At 47.4% G+C, this 21,051-nt stretch overlaps 1 long non-coding RNA gene across 2 annotated transcripts in view; it reads right to left on the reverse strand.

Annotated features, from left to right (window-relative positions):
* The window catches only part of LOC144142345 (uncharacterized), a 72,596-nt gene that overhangs the window by 25,893 nt on the left and 25,652 nt on the right, over positions 1-21,051 (reverse strand). The window lies entirely within an intron of this gene.

Genomic DNA, 21,051 nt, shown 5'->3' on the forward strand with positions numbered 1-21,051 from the left:
TTTTCGCACCAGCGATTTACCTGTTACCAGAGACCCCCCCCAAATGTGGAAGTGGATTAAAGGGGCCCTGAAAGGCGTTTTGAGCACACTAAATTTACTAGCGCAATCGTTAGATTGGGTCGTCAACATCATCTGTGCCAAGTATTACTCCTTTACGCGCAGCGGAAGCTCACACTTTTGTTGCAAAGTTTGTCGCTTTTTTCTCACCCTTTCCTTCGTGTTTTTGGACGCCGCCATCTTCACATGTCTACATCATCGATTCCCAGATGTTCGTCATGAGCTAGACATCCTGCTATTGGGCGGCTTTTTCACGCACTTCCGGCAAAGAGATGAGTCGTCTGCTCAGCGTCGGCTCGCCGGCTGATCTGCCAGCGGAGTGCCGCAGTGCTTGGACATTTTACGACAAACGAAACAAGTGTAAACAAACGCTTAACCGTTTGTATTGAATGCAACAGGGCCATAACACGACATGAATATTCTCTTACTTGAGTACGTTCCATAAAGAAAGCGTTGAAGCCCCGTGGCACTTCTTTCTTGCAATCGCAGAGAACGCCCTGAGCCGAATGCCCGGGTTTGACGCATACATTTTATTCACCTTCCAAACAATCCAGAGATGCGTTTCGAACGAACACAACGTCACAACATGCGTTGCAAGTCCGAACCGCGATTGACAGACGATGGGTTGCCTCCTCCTACCCCTCGTAAATTCGGCACTCACCTCGCGCGCGGTTTGCGGGGACGAACAGCAAGTCACTTAACTCTGGCGCACAAGCCGAGATGGCTTTTAGCCACGCACACTGCACATACCCCATGCGAGGTTGAGTCGTACGCCGCTTGAGAAAGATAATCCAGACCATGGGAAGCACTATCCACCCGCAGAAGCACAACGTCGCATTTCATCGCGAAACAAAGGCGTCCACAACACTCTCACCATCGCCTCCTGTAATGCCAAACGCATCTCGCACTTCCAAATGGGAGTGAGTAGTATGCCTGCAGTGCCCATATGCCGCGAGGTGGGGCACCAAGCTGAACCGGGATCACGCAACCGTAACTGACTTCTAGAGCGGTTTGTGCTAGAGTGAACTAGAATAGGGGAGTGGCCCGAGCGGGCGGAGACGGCGTTGCTTTCGGCGTGCCGCTCGCCGTCGACCACCGCTAGGGTGGCTAGGGGCGCTCGTGCACGATCTCGCAGCCGGTCAGCCGCGCCCGCGCTGTCGCCGCAGCGTGTTTCCGTCTCCAAAACGCCGTAACGACGCGTCGCCGCAACCCTCAGACCAGACGAAACGTAGAACTTTGAAGGCGGTGGGTGCACGTGCGTTCGGTGGAATCGGTGCGGAGGTTCTGACGTGTTTTTCAAAACAGTGAGAGAGTGCATTTCGTCAAGGACCAGCATGTGAGGAAGATGGTGAAAAGAAGGACTGATGCGCACTGTTTGGCCCAGGCTGTCACGCCGGCTATCAGGGCGCTCCAAAGGCGTCTTTGTTCGCCGCCCCAAGAGTCGAAGAGGTTCGAAAAAAGTGGAAGCGCAATTTGCGCCGGCAGGAGAGAGAGACAAAGCTTTTTTTTTATCGAGCTTTTAGGTGGGTCGGTTCCTCATTTCAGGTAACCATGTGCCGTCCCGGCTCGACTGGCCCTCTCGACCAGCAGAAGTTGATCTTGAGAAAGGGAGCTGGACAGCAACATGTCCCACTGCTCAGGAGTAGGGGAAGGAAAAGGAGATGGGAGGTCTGCGTTCTTGACGCACTCCCATATTATGTGCCATAGAGTGCCTGGTTGAGTACAGAATTTACATTGTGCGTCGAATTGTGTGGGAAATTGTTAACAGATGCGTCCTGACTGAATGGGGAAACGTATTTGGAACTATTAGGACAAGCCCCTCACAGAATCGTCGGCTGCAGTGTGCATGCTCCACTTTGTGTACAGGCCGTTCTGCACCGGTTTGTGCTAAACAGGGAGAACGCGTTCACTGAATGCTTCAGTGTTCTTGAGCTTCATTGGGATAGCATCCTTGACATTTTGAGTGTGGTGAAGGCTAAGCAGCAGTGGGAACTTGGGTGCAGTGATCATTGTAAGGCTGTTGCGGAAGAGGTGCGTTTTACCTCACGACCCGCATTCACTTCTACATCAAAGCATCAACAGAAGCAACGCAAAAAGACGGCAATCTGCAAAGTATGCTAAACTAGGTAAATGCCCATAGTACTGGACCAAATTGCGAAATAAACATGACAGCACACTGAAAGGTAATCTGTTCTGTCTCGTTCACTGTATGTATATTATAAAAATTGTAATCGGGTTTGAAAAAGGTGAAGCTGGGTCATTAGCTGTACACAACTTTGCTTAACATATAGCATTGCATGTAAGTGTTAACATTAGTTACTGTTCTTTTTCTCTAGTAATTATAACAAGAAATAACTACAAAATAATTTGCCTTTCGCCATGATAGCACCCTTGATCTCTCAAAAAACAGTAAAGACTCCATACCATATTGGCAAGCAAGCAGCAGTTAGTTTCGTTTTTGTGCTATGCGGCGGGTCTAAACTTCCTTTTAGGAGATTGGGGGTGAGGGGGGTCAGCGTGCTTATTTGCGCACATGCGCCGAATAATACATCAGAGTTTACTGCAACACCTCGGCTAAAAAAATTGTCGCTCTTAAATGCTGCTATACGAGCAATGACGCGTTTTTAGAACCGCGATGCTCTGCCCTGTGCAGCGACTGACAGTCCATGATGGACACCTGCCAGTTCGCGAAAAGTAAGTAATTATCGTTCATCAGGCAGTATTCGGCGGGTTGCGGAGAACACAAGGGACAGTTCATTGACATTCAGAAGTGCCCGCGCCAGATATAAAGCTCGGGGTGAACCAAAATCGCCGATAGCGGAACTAAAGTGCCTGCAACCAGAACGGCTCACCACATCGAGGTCGCAGGTCTTTTGCTCGACCTGGAGCAGCAGTAAGTAAAGCAAAAATTACGTTTGACCGTTTAGAATCTTGGTTAGCTTCTGAATGCCTTTGAAAGCCGAAAGAGAACGCGAGAACATGATAGTGCAAGGGCAGACGCGTAGTCTCACTGCGCCAGACCAGCTGCGAAAGGGCGCAGTCGCGCCACCTCGCGGTGTCGACGCCAACCGGAGTGGCTCGGCGCCGCCGCTCGGGACACTCCCTTATTCTAGTTAGAGTGAACTAGAATACTTGGGTAGTGGAAAAAGCGGCGGCTGCTCCCCACGGCGCCCTTGAAGCCAAACGTGTTAACCGCCGCGCGTGGCGCTGGTGTGCCCCGCCCGAGGAGATCCCGAAGCGGCGCGCGTTGATCGACGTGCCGCTACGCTGCTGTTCGGCTATTCACGCTGTGTTTTGACGTTTTTTAACCGCTGCACATGGTCTTTTTTGTGTGTAATTACAAGAGGAGCCTTGCAGGCACTGCATTGATCCTTAAGTGTTCTTGATTCTGTCTTTTATTGGTAATACGGACAGGGTGTTATGCGTGCGACGGTCTTTATAATTGCGGAAGGGCCATGGCTCATGCAGTTTGAAAGGATTGTGCAGTATTGTGGGGTCGGACTGCACCCCTAATAAATTTATGTGATTGCTAGAAATATTTTACATTTGCGATTTGTTTTACCCTGCTTTTATTTGTTGAGTTCCTAACTGTTCATAATTATCTTACGTCTGCAAGACGTGGGCAGTACATTTCATGAACTTGTGCATTTCTAAAGCGCTAATTATTTTACGTTAATGGGTAACCAGCGTTCCAATGAACTGTGCACTTTTAAAATGATCGCGCGATAAAGTGTGCCATGTGGTGATTTTCTTAGAACTACGTACGGTTGCGAATGTTGATGCTTTTCGCTGACTTGAGTGAAGTTTTTAAAACTTATCGTGTGTGTTGCGTGAATAAGTGCACTGCAAGGGCCCGGGCCAGGTAGCACGCATTTTCTCGGGCCCGGGCCAGGCTCGGGCTTCAACAAAAATATTTTGGGACGTGCTTGCCCGAGCGCATGCATGCAGTGTCTTCGTGATGGTTGATGCCAAAAAGTTTCCGCATTTGTCACTTAGCTTAAATGAAAAACGAAAAAATCAAAGTGCCAGGTCACTGCGGCGCCGTTAAAAATATCTTTCGCTGATACTATACTCAAAAAATATTTTCTATGTCAGGATATATATATATATATATATATATATATAGCGAATCAGAAAATGGGAAATGAGGGGCTCTGTGAAATAAGACAGAAAATAAGGGTTGGCAGTCAAGAAAACCTTTTTAATTCCTTTTAAAATTCCGTGTTCCCCCCCCTCCCCCTCCCCCCAAGAATAAAGAAAAATAACGTGGGGAACAATACCCGCTCCAGCAAGGCTATGGCAGGTTTAAAGCCAATATAAAATAAATGAACGGGGCTAAAAGCCAATTTTTTTTATTTAAGAAAATCCAATTTGCAGCGTTAAAAAAAACTACTTTCCACGTTCCATATGCTCGGGCAGCAGGTACATGGAACGTGAGAAGAGAGTCGGCAATCAAGCATGTGATTGAAAGTAAACAAAAAAGAAACAGGTAGCCAAATGTCCTAATTGGGAAGTGCAGTGGAAAAAATGTAGTTAGCAGCGTGAAAAAAAAAAAAACCCGGAAAGGCAGCAGAAGAAAAAAAAACATGAAAAAAAAACAAATACATATGGTGTTTCACTTATAAAGTTCGCCACCAATGTCCTTCTAGAAGTAGCTGTTTTAAAATGAAAGTCTAGTTGGGGTATTTCCGGAGCAAAGGGGAGGTTGTGGTGGGTCATAGAAACACATGAAGAATTTTTTGAGTCAGAAAGAAAGTGTTGAAAAAATGCCCGCCGGGTGGGATCCGAACGCACGACCTCCAGAATACCGGTCTGGTGCGAAAGTGGTGCAGACCGGTATTCTGGAGGTCGTGGGTTCGGATCCCATCCGGCGGACATTTTTTCACCACTTTCTTTCTGACTACAAAAATTCATCTGTTTCTATGACCCACCACAACTCCCCTTTGCTTTCCGAGGTTTTCTTGACTGCCAACCCTTATTTTCTATATATATATATATATATATATATATATATATATATATATATATATATATATATATATATATATATATATATATATATATATATGTGTGTGTGTGTGTGTGTGTGTGTGTGTGTGTGTGTGTGTGTGTGTGTACCAAGCTCGGTCCAAGTTTAAGAAAATTAAATGCGATATATCTGTATATATACTCGCTCTAGATTGAAACGGACGATTTTTTTCGGGCTCATACTCTGTCGGACGCGGGCTGATATTTAGAAACAGTCTGGCGGGCTCAGGCTTATGTAAATTTGTGTGTGTGTGTGTGTGTGTGTGTGTGTGTGTGTGTGTGTGTGTGTGTGTGTGTGTGTGTGTATGTGTGTGTGTGTGTGTGTGTGTGTGTACACACACACACGCAGGCACGCACGTACGCGCACGCACGCACACACACGCGCACGCACACACACACGCACACACACACAAGCGCGCACACACACACGCCGAGCGCGCACGCGCGAACGCATACACGCACGCATGCACGCACGGACGCACACACGCGCGCGCACACGCACGCGCAATAAAATTATGTTTATTTAATAAATAAAATGATCACACAATAAAATTATGCCGTGTGACTTGGTGCTTTTCCGAGAATTGCGGTTGCGAATCCTGTATTTGCGCTCTTTTCGTTGACTTAACTGAAGTTTTAAGACATCTGTCATGCGTGCTGCATGGGTCAAATTTGAAAAAAGAAAACGGGAAAGTTTGCGTACGCACGACGCAGTTTGCTCGGTATGCAGATCTTGATAGAAAAATTAGCAAAAAAATAAAGAAAAAAATCAGAAGTGACGTATGCTGGCCAGCCTAAAGCACGCCATTCTTTCCTCAGTTGACACAATACGGTAGCAAAATCATCAAACAAGGAAGAAAAAAATATCGGCATGATAACGAGCTCGATTGCTAAAGCACGGCGCGGTCTGCTCGGTTGGCTAAATGGGATGAAGAAATGAGCAAACAGTAAATACACGACGTAGCTACCTTTCCCATAAAAACCCTGGTACATTAATAGCATTATCAACGGTTTTTACACGAAAAAGAACTGTAGCCCCTCGGAGAATGCCCCAACGCACGCCTACCCGCCGCTACCCGAGGCGAAAAAGCGCTCGGGCGGGGCACGCGAGCGCCACCGCGCGGGGTTGACACGAAGTGCCTCACTCGGCGGCGGCCGCTTTTTCCACTACCCAAGTATTCTAGTTCACTCTAATTCTAGTTCACTCTAGTTTGTGCCTTGTTGCCAGGACAACCTCGCCCCAGCGCGAGGAAGCTCAGAGCCGTGGCGGAGCATGTTTTGCCAACGTTGCCGCTCTCCACCACGCGCCGCCCCAAGCTGAACTGGCGTTTTGTGCATGGGTTCTGCATCGGTTTAAAATGTCTTTTTCACATGCCGCCGGCAGGAATTACCACGGCCACAAAATAAGACCCGGCACCAGCGGGGCCACATCTGATACGGCGCTTTTTGGATGAACAGTGCGCTGTGCATCCAAGGGCCCTATTCTCGACTGCACAAATTGCCGGCATTTCGCCCATGTTTTTTTGCGTAAGCACGACGTAAGCAATCAGTGACGTGCTGCACCTATAGCTATGACGACATGCAGTGTAATTTGACGAGTCACTCATAACGATCGCTACCAAGGTATCAAATATTGTGCAAGAAAGATATAAAAACACTTGGCATGTACTATAAAAATTAAGACGGTAGCTGAGGCTGACAAGAAAAACACATTTCTGGAGGTCAGACTTGGCGCCAACACCACAAGGCGATCGAGTAACGTTGATCCAAAAGCGAGCGAAAGGCGGATGTCGAGCTAAAGAACATCACACAATTTTTTTACCGTATCTATTTATTTCTTTCAATCGCTTTTATTAACATAGCTGGGCGCTCTGCTTCAATGCAAGCTTTGTTGCGTTATCACCTTCCCTGCCGCCACCGCCGCCCCGCCATCGTCTGCTGCTATGTTACAAGTTTATGGCGTGATCACAGAAAAAGACGGCCACGACTATCGCTTCTATGACACATAAGAGCAGCGAAGCGCTACGCCTGATAACCGCGGAGCACACCGATGTCACCGATTCACTCATTCGTCAAGCTCGACTGCAATCAGCGCTGTAATGAACTAAAAAGTCACTTTTCATTGTTATTTTTCTCTTGAGTTCGATCATGTGACCCAACAAGCTTACTAGGAGAAGTATGGACAAATGCCATGCATTGGGTTCTCTTTGTCATGGAGAGGCTTGTACTGCCCTCTTATGTTGCGGTTACGCCAAACAAATATTTTTTATTTCATTGCCAAACATAAAAGCAAAATACTGCATGTTATTTGTATGTCGCATGATCGCTGACTTGGAAGCAGTTGAAACTATAATTTGTTTCGGTAGGAAACATGCTTTAAACAGCGCGCATGCGAAACTGCGCCTGCTGCAAATTACCGCACATTTCGCGGCGCCGTAAGCCGGGGCAATATTGTGCCCTATTTTGCTTGTATTTTGCGACAAAAACAACCGCCATTTTCATGCTGTTACGTAGCATTACGTCACTTTTACGCAGGCTGAAGTTGCCAATGCATGACGTAATCGTTCCCGCGAACTGTTTAAATTACGTCACGCCTTCTCAGCCAATCACAGAGGGGATGTGTATTACAAGCAGTATTGTTGTTGAATAGCAAAGACAGGCTTACGTTGTCATGTCCGCCGCATTTTGTCTGGTTTTTCATTGCCGGCCAAGAATTATGCGCCTTTAGTAACGAGAAATAAGGCAAACTTTAGAACTAGTGTCCGTTGACGACATGAAACGTCAAAATGACTACACCACACACAACCGCTTTGTCAGCCGGAAGCACGTGACCAAAATTGAAAGCCAATCAGAAAAGACTTCCGGAAAATTGCCTAAATTGCCGGCAATTTGTGCAGTCGAGAATAGGGCCCCAAGGGAGCGAGCGCAGGATCCTCCCCGTGCGGCTGCGAGTTCGCCGCCGATAAAAAGTCACGCGCCGCCGATATGAACTTCAGCAACGTACACCGCGAAGGGGCAAGGCCAGGCCGCCGCACACATGGGGCCAGATTTTTCGTTAGCTTTTCCAGCCTTGAGCGGTGTGCGGGATTCATGGTGTCAACAAAGCTTGCCCGTAGCAGACGGCAGCGCAATAGTGGAAGTACGTCACCGCCGAGGAGCGCAGCATCATGGGAGGGAAGGCTCGCTCGGCGTCAACAGCGGAGAGTAAGTTGAAAGGAGGAGGAAACGCGGCGCGACGATAATGCGCGGTTTTTGATTTACGAATTCTCAGCTAATACTCATCGCTTCAACAAAATTCTTTCGGGAGGAGATTGCTAATACATTGCTTTATTTGGTTACATGCACATCCACGCATCGGCGGAAGGTATTTCAGGACCCCTTTAAGGGTCTCAGTAACGCTGCCTGTCGGCTTCTCCTGCCTCAGGCGATACATAGAGCTGGGGGCGTGCACCGATTCCCAGTGCCCCTGGGTCCCTCGGCCCTGCAGTCGGTGCAACAGTTGTCCCATTACGAGGCATCGTGTCCGTGTGGGGGACCTGGCGGACAGGAAGGTTGGTGGAGGAAGCTGTGCGAGAGATCTCCGAGCGGGAGAGGTCCAGGTGGGCTGCAGAGATGTTGGGAGGGACTCGTGGTGTGGAAGCATTGTAGCAGAGAAGCAGCAAGCATCCCCTAGAGTTCCCATTATTGAAGCATTTGGGAAGACCCAGGCAGGTGCGTGGTTTCAAAGGAATCTGTGAGGATGCAACAAGCTGGGATGCGTCGCAACTACGGATGTTGGGAGTGCATATGGTGGCAAATAGTTCAGCTTCTAAAGGGGTGGATTGCTCCGATACCGTATATGATGATCCAGATAGGCACGGCAGGTCATTGTAGTGCTTGGCTGGCCCAGGCACTACAGTGCTTGCCTGTCATGCGCATCGGTGTAAATGTCAATCCCTCCACTCAAACCAGAACAGTGAAGATTTTGGAGGCGGCAAGTGCAGAGTAACGGGTTGCACTGGTTTTGACGGGTAGTCGAAGTGACTCTCAGCCGAGCCCATCGTGCTGCAGGTATAGCGAGGTCGGGAGTCTTCATTGTACTCTGGGCGTCCGAGTCAGGGAATGGTAGGCCCTGCTGTGCGAGACCTTTTGGAAATGGCTTCCTCCTTGTTTTCGGTCAGGATTGCTTGGATAGGTGGAAGGGCAGCAGCTGTTTCCAAGGCCATCTTTGCGTGGCAATGGAGCGCAGTAATCCTTGGGAGCAGTGGGATGCAATGTCTGTGTGATTTTGAGGCGAGTGTTGTTGAAGCCTGACGGTGCACCGTAGGCTAGAGGGATGACGGCAACCGCATGGATCATGGTCCTGCAAGTTTTGCACTGAGCACCGCCACACTTGTTTTAAACACAATTTGTAAAGTGTACTACAGGTTTTCATTGCTCTTTGAGGTTATTGAACCATATAGTCTGGCTAGTGCAGCTGCCAAAGTGAATGCAAAGTAGGCGGACAGGTTTGCAGGTGGCCGATGCTGTAGCAACGCGCAGTCTAACAGATGAGGGGGCTTGCTTCTTCTGTACACTGAAAACAGCTTGGTTTTCTGGCAGGCTATTTCTTGACCAACAAAGTGCAGTTTGGCTTCACGATTCGTAATGACTGCTTGAAGCTAGTCCTTCTTCGAGCCTTAACCCAGATGGTAATGTCGTTGGCATAAATGGCGAGCTTGGCCGACATTTCGTATATGAGTTGCTGACAGATGGCAGCCACTGCGAGACCAAATAAGACAAGGCCAAGGACGGAACATTGCGGTACTCCTATGCCCAGATAGTACTGTATGTTTCAGTTGTCCCAATGGAATGAAAATCATCGAGTTGATTGGGCCCACATTGCTGGGTATGGCAGACCCAAGTTCGGGTATGCTTGCTTTAGTGGGTTTCTGCCAGCTCTTCAGGGATAGTTGCCTGGTGCACACAGTCGAAGACCTTGTGCAAATCAGCCACTGTGACATACACTAGCAGGCTAGCAGTGGCAAGGCTAGCAGGCGCACCTGCGTACGGGCTTTCAGCCTTTCTGTCTAGCCGTGCGGGCCATCCAGGGCAATTCGTTTCCGCAAAATAAAGATTATTATTATTATAATGTGGGGTTCCATGATGGTATGGGTAACAAGCGGTTAATGACCCAAGGAAGGACCCACGTCATGCGCGCCAACATTTGGGCAGACAAGTGTTTGTGATGGATTGAACTGTGAATATTCGAGGTCAATTAGTCTTTCAATGAGGTCGCAGAGATGCAAGGTCTCACATGGAAGGCTTGTTAGAATCTTTGTTGCTCTTGGGAACAGGGTGGCCTTATGCAGGTGACCGGAACCCCTTTGTTCCCATAAAGAGTCCATGTGGGCCAGCAATTGAGCAAAGGAAGAATTATTCAGGTGTGTTGGTTCTGTCACATTCCAAGGCTGAGTGGGATTTTCCTTGAAGTGTGGCAGTGGCTCACTCGGACCGTGTAGAAATGGAGTCCAATGTCATATGGGCACAAGAATTCTAATAATTGGCAGAGTGGCTTTTCACAGGCTTTTGGGAATATGTTGTGATAAACATGCATTCTACCATTGAAGGGTTGTGTGCAAGAAAAAGTTTTAGATGCAACGCTGAGAGGAGCATCTCTTGCCAGCGGCCCTGTCCTGCGTGCGTCCGTCGTCCGCGTCCGCACAGCTGCGTCTCTCCTCCGCTCGCCTCCTCTCCTCTCTCCGATAGCGAACACTCTCTCCCAACATCTGCAGTCGCGCTGCGCGAGGTGCCGCGCGCGGCGCTGCATGCGGCTGCACACTGTGCGCATGTGCCGCACTCTCTCTCCGCGGTCTCCTCTCATTCGGGCACGCTGTGCATAGAAGCGGACTGCCGCGCTCGGCCGGTCTCTCAGTCGACGGTCGTCCGCGCTTTCAATTGCGCTTGCTCTCTTGCCATACCCGACGATTGCTTGATGCGACGCCAATGGAACCCCCTTCAGCGTCGCATCACACCAGGGTTCCCGCGAGGGGAGGTGGGCGTAATTTTTTTTTGTCAGGTTTTGATAGATCCTCCAGAGTTTAAAAATACCCTGTAAGGGTAGCACACATTCCGGTTTTTTTCATCTGGGCGAATATTCAGGCTGCACATGATTGTCTGTCTCATTGGATGAGGCTCAACTGTATCTTTCATCTCGGTGACCGATTGTATCATCTGTCGAAGATCTCCATTCTCGTTGCGTCTTCTGGCTAATTGGGTTTTCCCTTCACTTGCTTGGACCTTTCTCTCGTTGTACATTGAGGTTTGATGGGATCTTTTTTCTCGTTAAATCTCTTGTCTCGGTAAATATTGTTACATGGTGACAGGACAGACTAGACGAGCCATAACTGAGGTTGGGTTGTACAAGATGTCGGCCATGACAGTGCCTGCACAGGCTGCGCGCCAGCCACTTCTCCGTCGCCATCGTTGGTGGGTCATGGTGCCATAGGGCACTGTCCGTCCATGTGTCCTGTGACATCGCCCCCCGGTTGAGGCAAGGTGAGGATTGTGATGCGGATGAGCAATGTGATGAGAGTGATCGCTTGCTGCCCGTGGATGACGGTGATAGCCTTGCTGATTCCTGGCCACGCAATCCTCAATCACTACGTGGCTCCGAGCCATGTTGTTCTAGAGGGCACATCATTGGCTGGTCTTCATTTGATCTCGTGGCGTGGGGACATGGGGCATTGGTCAAATCAGAGCACTTCCTCTTGGATTGCCGCGGTTTTTCTCTGATGAGGCACTGTGCCCACCATTACAACGAATTGCACTTCCTATTTCAATGTGCGTGCCACTTTTGGGGTCACATCACTGGGTACAGTGTACTAGAAGAAGGTAGTGGGCTTACTCCCTGGCGAACGCCAAATTAGCGGCGGCGTGGTCGACAAAGCTAGACAAAACTAGCTTCTCAGGATTTACTTTATGTTTGACTCGGCCGTATGTTCGCTGTTTGCAACAGCTTCAATAATAAACCATGTTTTGTAAGGCACATGCGTATTTAAAAACAAAAATGTATACGAGTGAAACCCTCCAAAACAATGAACAAGCAAAACTGGGACATGCGAATATTCTTTTGCCACAGCAAAAAAAAAAGCGTCACTAAGCTTTATAACATGGTACGATATATGAAATGATCACCCTTTATTGCGCATGTTCAAACTAATGGCTCCAAGAACGACCGTGTTTTCCGCGAACGCTACAGCCAAGCAGCTCTCGCTTTTACCGCGGCATGCGGTGCATGTCGCTAAGGCACAAGCTCGCCGCATGCCACAAACTGCAGAGGCATTTAAAGTGTACCTCATGCCGCAAAAAGTGCGAAAGATTAATAACACAAAGCAACTGAAACCAAGTTCTCCCCAAAGAGGAAGGAGTTACATGGGCACCTCAAAATTGCTGGTGCTGTAGACAACAACAAGGTCCCCCGCTCAGCTGAGCCAACGTTTTGAGCTGATCACCACACTATTTGAAGAGTAAAGGCTGCTCGTCATTGTAGCCGGTAACTGTGGCGTGAAGCAGTTGCAGGCAAAGTTTCCATTATTATTATTGTTGTTGTTGTTGTTATTATTATTATTATTATTATTATTTATTTATTTATTTTGACATGCTGCCAATCCCATTAGGGATTTTAGCAGGAAGGGCGTGAACATAAAAATTCGAATAAGTACACAATAGAGACACATACCTCGTGATAAAGTACAGAATGAAACTAACAGAATCGGGTCATTTAACATTTTCAGATCAAGGGAGGAATAAAACATTAGTGTAAAGAAAAGTCGTTGGAAGAAAATAAATGCACCGCCTTGAATAATGGTTGTCACATTGGCATATGCATCAAGAAACACAACAAAAAGAAAATACAATAATAAGAAACTACCTCAAGTAAGGGCAAATATATACACACTGAAAAACAGAAACATATTCAAGAATCAACAGAGTATTTCCCCTTCTCCTGGATTCAGTACTAAATATTGAATAAAGAAAAAATATGATAACATGATACTTCGCTAGTACAATGTACACACAAATGAGAATCAACCAAGTGATTCCGCTTGCATAATACAAAGTTCATTTTCGACAAGGGTTAGAAACTTCGCTAGTTCGGTAGTGCTGGAAATACTCGGATCCAGTTTATTCCATTCATTAGTGGCCATAGGAAAGAATGAGTACTTAAAGCAGTTAGTGTTGAAGGAGTATTCGTTAAGTCTCATTGGGTGTTTTTGGCGTGTTGTTCTGGTTAGGTCAAGCGTGAGATAGGCGGATACATCAATGTTTAGATGACCATAGATTAATTCACGCATAAATTTCACACGTGCTAACCTTGTTCTATTCATAAGAGTAAGTAAGCCAGTGTTTTTAATTAGTTCAGTCGGAGAATCTGTATGTCTGTACCTGTTGTAGATGAACCTCATGGCTTTCCTTTGTATTCCTTCCAGTTTCGTGATTTGCTGTTTTGTGAATGGGGACGAAATGATATTACCGTATTCAAGAATTATTATTATTGATTATTATTATTGATAGTGGTACCCACTTTTTAGCGGGGTGATGCATCATCTTACGAAAAAAACAAAAGAAACTAATATACCTATGTTCTACACTCTTCGTTTATTAGTAGCGCTGCTCTTAGGGCACGCACAAAAAGCTTATTAGGCACCAAATACTTATTTTCTCTGTTACAGGTGGTGGCTGTCCTAGGCAATATTCCCCTCTCTACTTTTCGTCCACCAGTATTCTAATCTTCTTTTCGTCGCCTCGACAGCCTTGAAGATATCTCTCGCTGTGCTACCCTTAAATCTTAGGGCTTCTGGAAGCCAAATATTTCCCTCTAGGTTTAGATGGATACCCTGGCATTCTGACACATAGTTTCTGTTTCTTTTCCGAAGACCACGCATACACCATCATTTTGTGTCCATCATTGTGTTCGGGCGAGCGCATGCGCCAGCCGCAGCAGACCCCCGCAACCCTGGCTCGGTCCCGCTGTGCCGACCGCCCTCGGCGGCCGTGAGCACACCTTTGCGAAAACGTATGCCATAACTTTATTTGCGTAAGTATCTACTACATACTGCAACGAAGTCATACAGAGATATTATCTCGGGTAGGGGGAAGCCTCCAAATATAACTGGGATGCTGATGTCGGTCGACCTTCCCAGCTGTGTCAACCTGCGCTCGTCAGCAATGACGAGCGCAGGTTGACACAGCTGGGAAGGTTGTGTTCAAAAAAGTCTCCGGCGGATTTTTCTTCTCTTCTCTTTTTTTTTTTTTTCGGATAGGAAGCTCTGGTTACTGCAACTTGAAAAGTCCGCAGTAAGCGAGCGGATTACATGCTGCTGTGATGTACGAGCAGCTTGTTGCGGGCTGCAGGTTAGCAGGCGGTAAATGCACATAAGTGCGCATTAAATCTGTTCACGAGTGCCCCAAACACAGTTATAACAGCGTAGTTCATCACTCAGCGGTTCTACCGCGCTTCATCTAATATTCCATGTGCTTACCGCCGTATGAAATACATATAACCACGTATGGGGCGGACATTAAGGCGTTGACGTTTCCAAATGTTTATTACTGAAGACCGCACTAGAATGCACACTATGGCACTTTTTGTTAATTGTGAGCTGCACCAACCGTTCGTGGTATGCCGGCTTAACGCCCTGTAAAATATCATCTCCCACGTTTATATGCTTCAAAACCGAAAAAATTATCCCAAGGCCATACCATTCTCCAAATCTCCAAATCTACTTGTATTTCTCGAGATTTGTCAGAATCTACCAGACGTCAGTCCCAGGTCTGACCACCACTGCCGCCATTCGACGGAAACAGAGGAAGAAGAAAACATCATTATTTATTTATTTATGTTTTTGTCAGCTATCGGACAGCACAAAAAAAGCCTCTTCTTGCAAAAGGAGGTATAAAATTGTTGTCTAAGCCACTGAAAAGCCCAGGAAAAACAGACAGAACGGGCAGCATTAAAAGCTGGACATATATGAACGCAGGAAGAAATTTTCGCATTCGAGGAGGAGGAGAAACTATCCGGACCAGTGAGGGGTGCCCTCAGGGAACTGAAATGTTTTACCGTGGCTTTTGCTTATGCACACAGTGTCCCACAACATGAAAAAGGTCGCCGAAAGATACGGGATCACCCTTGCGTTACCTGCCCCGTGTAAACTTGCGCGCCTGTATTCGCGCATACCGGGTGGACACAGGAAGAAGGCATGTGACAAAAAAAAAAACTCAAATCGCCACGTCCATTGTGCTGTGGGTGTTGTGTACGGAATCCTGCCGTTGCGTCAACGAGAGAGCCAGGGAACGTGAATTGTCGCTTGGACAAGATAGCGGAGCACATTTGCCCACTCCCTTTAATTTCGTGCCTGCGGCTGTGAGCCATGGTTCAATGAGATAAAAATACTAAACAAGAGCAAGAACAGGGAGGCGAGGTAATTAGCCGAAGCGTATTACATCAGGAAGAGAGCGAGTGACTGTGTAAGTGATACCTCAATTGCTCTGTACAATAGCGAAATGAGCTTTCGGGAAAACGTGCTGTCAACATATCTATTATTGTTATCACCTGTGTATGTGTACGATCCTTCTTCCTCGCCCTCTCTTTTCCTAGGGAATATAAGCAAATGCGTAGCCGAATAAAGTATTTGGATGTTATCCCCTCGTCTGCTCTGTTTCTTCATCCGATTTTTTTTTTTTTGCGCTTCACATCATGGCAAGCGTTGCATATCGGTCTGGTTATCAGCTAAAAGAACAATGTAGTCTGCATATAGCATTCCCGGAATACGCTGCTGCACCACTTCGCCTCGCAACGTAAGCGTTAGGGTGACCCCTAATTGACTTAGTTTCTTTTCTAGTCTGGCCACGTGAAGCATGAACCGTATTCGGCTCTAAGGACATCCTCGTTTCAATCCCCGATGGCTGTTGACCCGCTGTCATTTCTGCTCTTCCCATGTCAACTAGCTGCACTCTATTATAGATCGCTATATGGAACTGTATTAACTCGTCATCTAATCCCTGGAGTTTCAGCATTCTCAGCAGCAGTTCTCTGTTTACGTTGTCATGTGCCCCTTTATGTCAAAGAACGTAACCCATAATGGCCTATTCTGCGCTTTCGCAATTTCAATGCACTGTGTAACTACGAACAAATTATCACCCAATGGCCTGCCTTGTCTAAATCCATTCTGCAGTTCCCCGAGGATTTCATTTTCTTCCATCCATGCTTGAATTTCTGATTTTATCGCCTGAATTACGTATCTATACATCACTGACGTTACTGTGAATGGTCTGCATGAATCAACGCTGGCATTGTTGACTCTGCCTTTATAAATTAAGCTCATCCTACTTTCTAGTCAATCCTCCAGTATTTGTTTGGTTTGCATCACCTTATCTATTGCCCTCATAAACGACGCCTTACTTTTAGGTCCAAGCAGGTTTATCAGCTGCATTGGTATTCCGTCCGGGCCCACTGCTGTGTGGGGGGAAGCCTTTTGCTCTGCTTTTTTTTAAATGCGTAGCATTTCTTAGGCTCGCCTGGTCCTCCGTCGTTGATGGCGGTGCCGTCCACACGCTCACTGCGCATGCGCAACTCTCCTCCTTACACCCACAGCTCCGCGATACTACACTATAAAAAAAGAAATAGTTAGCGGCGCCCGGTTTCGATCCCACGACTCTCTGGCCGCAACGGGAGGTACGCGGTGCTCTTCCCACTACGCTACAAATCCGGGACAGGAGCAAGTGCTACGAACGCGCCTTATGTCCTTGACTCATTCAAACTATGTCAAGAAGCTACTGATACAACGAAGGCACGCGAAGCTGAACGTCAACGGAAACGACGAACTGAAAACTTTAGAGGGGGATGCTGAATTTCCCGTGGGAAAGCTGTGGCGGGAAGCACCACGCGCCTTGCAGCTCAACCAGCCCCGTCCGCAGCGCCTCTGATGCTGATTGTGGCAGGATGCCCCTAGGGATTGGCCAACCAAAGAATCCATCACGAGATAGGTTCGCGTTCAACCACCGTCGTCATCTTCCCGTAGGGGAACCGCCGAAGAAGAAGAAGAACGAGAAGACAAACCTGAATGGTGCCCTTCACGCAACTTAGAGGTGATTATTACAGCCTTACGTTGTCGAGTACCCAAGTTAAATAGGTATTTGCACAGGTCTCGTCTGGCGCCAACAGCTCTGTGCAGCTATTGCAACGAAGACGAGTCTGTCGATCACTTCCTTTTGACATGCCGACGTTTTTCTCGAGTCAGACGTCAGTCCCTGGAGGTGCCACTTAACAGTTTGGGGGTATCCCTAACAGTTCCGGCTATTCTATCGTTCGGGGCTTCCGAAACGGGGTTCTGCCGCCGGGATGTATGCTCTGCCCTCCTGCGCTACATTGAAAATTCAAAACGATTCTCTTTATGATTGCGATTGGTCACCCTCGCTTTGATTTTTCAGGATTTTTTTCCCCCTTTTTTCTCAAAAATTTTTCAAACCGGTCTAAATTATCTTTCCTAAAAGTCGCGTGATTAGAAAAGAAATCCATTCATTTTAACCATCCTCTGTTGATTGGCCGATCCCCTGATTGGGTATGTGCCATACCTAAAGGCGCAACAACAACAACAACAAAGCTGCGAAGAGGAGGGCGTGTACATTGCTCTCAGCTGGTGCACCAATGTCAACAACCTTTACCTCACCAAAGCTGACGGAGACTACCGATTCTACCACAGAGACAACATGGACAAGAACATGATGGACGAGTTTCGGCGCCTCGAGAACCACCGCCTACTCACCGTAACACAACAGCACTTGCGTGCCGTTGCCACCGGTGTGGACCCGGACGCGGAATTCCCTCTGGTGCTAGTAAAAACCAGATCACTCAACATAACGGCAACACAATGGAACCACACGGAACCGCCACGATGCTTCGCATCCTCATCAGGGTTCCCCCACGGGAAGATGGTGTAATTTTTCAATCAAGGTTGCTCAAACTTACTTCCCTTTCCGCAGTATTCTGGGGCACTGATGTTATCGGTGCAGGCTTCCCTACCACCATTTCCCTGAACTTCTCACTAATCACTCCATGAATATGCGCCAACGCGGGCTCACCTTCTAAATGTTTCTCCTTCCATCAATCAAAAATTATTGATGGATGTCGTTTCTTGAGCTCATTTTACATGGTTCCACAACTTCTTGGATGCGCTTTTGTCCTTCCGTATTTCTGCCATCCATTGCTTGCTTTTCTGCATGATCTTTGCTTGCACCATTTTCTGCTCTTCTTTTTTTTTTTTTTTTTTTTTCCTCGCCGGTAGATATCTCAATTTTCCTTCACTACCTCCGGTTCTATTGGCGGTGAGCGCGAACACGGGCGGCGCTGCGAAGTGCGCCTCCGTGAAGTCGGCTTAGGGATTCTCGCATTTGTCGTCTGCTTCGCTCAGGCTCGCTCTCCCATGCTGTTTCTTAGCGCTCAGTCGACGTCTGATGCTTGTCCGCAGAATAATTTGCGTGTGCGTAACGTTCCGTCATAATAATAGGCTTAAAACCGCATACACTTCCCAGGTGTGAGTTAAAGTATTGTTTTCGATACTGCTACGGAAGAAACATTGCCGGCGTCGCCCCATTCGTTGCGAAGCCGGTCCTGTGCGGAGCGCGAAGATTCTGAGCTAGGCGTCAGCTTCTGTATTAAGCAATATTTCGAAAAAAGAGAATAGTCGGCTGCTAGTAAGCGACAACAGCAAAAATACATAACCAAAACAAATTGTAGGCCTTCAGGGCTGTCGGCTTTGACAGAAAGCATTACGATCACCGGTAATCATATATGCAAGTTAAAACAGTTTTTGCAACCTTGCCGAATGCTCGAAAGTATTGTATCACATCGCTTTACGTTGTCATGGCATGACAGTATGCCGACATGCACTATGGGCTGCAAAAACTGTAGGCTGAGTTCCAAATAACCCACTGTGTGTATAGGCTGGTTTTGTACCAGGCTTATAACCAGCATGGAGGTTTATTGAGCAAAACGAGTCACGTCTACGATAAAGTAACAATATGTTTGTTCAGACCTGGAGGGACGTCATTTCTGTACATTTCCCACAGCTATATATGAAAACTTCACTCAAGAGTAGGAGGACTAGGAGGAGGAGGAGGAGAAAACTTCATTGAACAAGGAAATCGAGCTGGTTAGTCGCCGGGTCCTCAGTCCAGTACAAGAGAGTAAGAGTAATTTTCTTCAATTCATAGAACGCCATGCTGAGTAGAATAGGATTTGTTCTTTGCGCCTCGAAGGGTTGGAAACCAATAAAGAGCTGCCTGGAAATATTGATCAGTTTCGATTCTTGTAATATATGCACGTATACTATTTATTGCTTTAGTTAGCGAGTATATCATGTCTTCAACACCGTAATCATGTTATCAGTGCAGGCGTTGAGAGTCAGGTCGTTGTGATAACAATGGTTACGATAGAAATTCGGAGCACAAAAGCCGCCTTCGAGTACTCTGGACAACGTTGTCTGGGGCGCGACCGCGGTGGCGTAGCACAAACTTTATCATTGTATTTGGATGTGAATAAACAACGACGCTGCGGATATGCACCTTCTTGCACGCAGCCGTAACGAAAGCTAATTTGCGAAGAAGGGAATGTATGCCATACAACCTGAAGAAAATATCCACACTATCTTTGTGAGCCTCCCAACCCAGACCTCCTAATAATAGGTTTGTGAAGGTGCAGAAAATTTAACACGTGGGGCACAGAAAAAATTTCCCCGCATTTCCCCGAGGGGAAGAATGTGAAAGTGCGAATGCAGGAGTTGAATTTGCGCGGTTCGGTAATGTTCGCGAAAGAGAGATCACACACACACACACACACACACACACAACTACAAAGAAAGAAAGATGCATTTATTCACAGACACCTATTTGTGTTGTCGTTGTACTTGATTGCTAGAGCGGATCTGAGCTTTGAAATTTCATGTCAGTACTCCTTTAAGCGGGTGCATTAGCCCTTCTCACGCCCGATTCCTGGCCAATCCCCCACGTGGGTATGTGCCATGCACAGACACCTATTTGTGTTGTCGTTGTACTTGATTGCTAGAGCGGATCTCAGCTTTGAAATTTCGTGTTAATATTCCATGTGCTACCATCCTCGAAGCGGAACTCCATGCTATTGTTCAAGCCATAGACTACCTCATGTTTGACTTTGACTCCTCCGTGCCTTCCCAGATACGCATCCTGACAGACTCTTTCGAAGCCCTACAGACTCTAAAATGTCCTACGTCGACAAATACCATCGCCAACAAAATCATTCATCAGATCTCCATCCTGAAATCTAGCGGCATTCATGTTCGCATCGACTGGTCACCTGGACATGAGGGGTCATCACCGGGGAACCAGGCAGCCCACTCGGCTGCGCGGGAGTGTATAACCTCTAGTCCTCCGCTGCTACCCGACTTGGCTCCTCCACCTACTGAGACATTACCACCAGCGATACAGCTTCTACGTTACAAAAAGGAAAAAAAAGACCGCCTCAAGGCCCTGACTCCAACCGGCTTTTTATCCGCCCTGCCCCCGCTCCCAAGATCAGCCGAAATTTTCATAAACAAATATTTTGCTAATGCTAGCCTTACCCCTGAGACCTTCCGGAAATGGTACACCCCGTCTCTACCGCCTCGATGTCCCTTCTGCGCCTCCCCCACTCCCGCCAATCTCCAGCACCTAATTTGGCACTGCCCGAAGTTCGTGCGCTACAGAACCTTCAAGCCTCCTCCAAATACAGCCTCTCTTTACATCGACCCTCGTACACTGGAACCCTCCATGCTGGCTTTAATTGCACACTTTTCTCTAAAAAGCGGTCTAGCGCGAGCAGTCTAGAGTCGTGAGCCTGCTCTCCTCACCCCACGCGGCCTCTTCAGCATTCTTAAGGAGCCCACCTGTTTTGGGTCGAACTGTACTCATTTAAGATGTCCCAAGTTACAACCC

Source organism: Haemaphysalis longicornis, unplaced genomic scaffold, assembly GCF_048455015.1.
Source record: "Haemaphysalis longicornis isolate Haplotype H1 unplaced genomic scaffold, Haemaphysalis longicornis Haplotype H1 scaffold_6, whole genome shotgun sequence".
In the NCBI taxonomy this organism is placed as follows: domain Eukaryota; kingdom Metazoa; phylum Arthropoda; class Arachnida; order Ixodida; family Ixodidae; genus Haemaphysalis; species Haemaphysalis longicornis.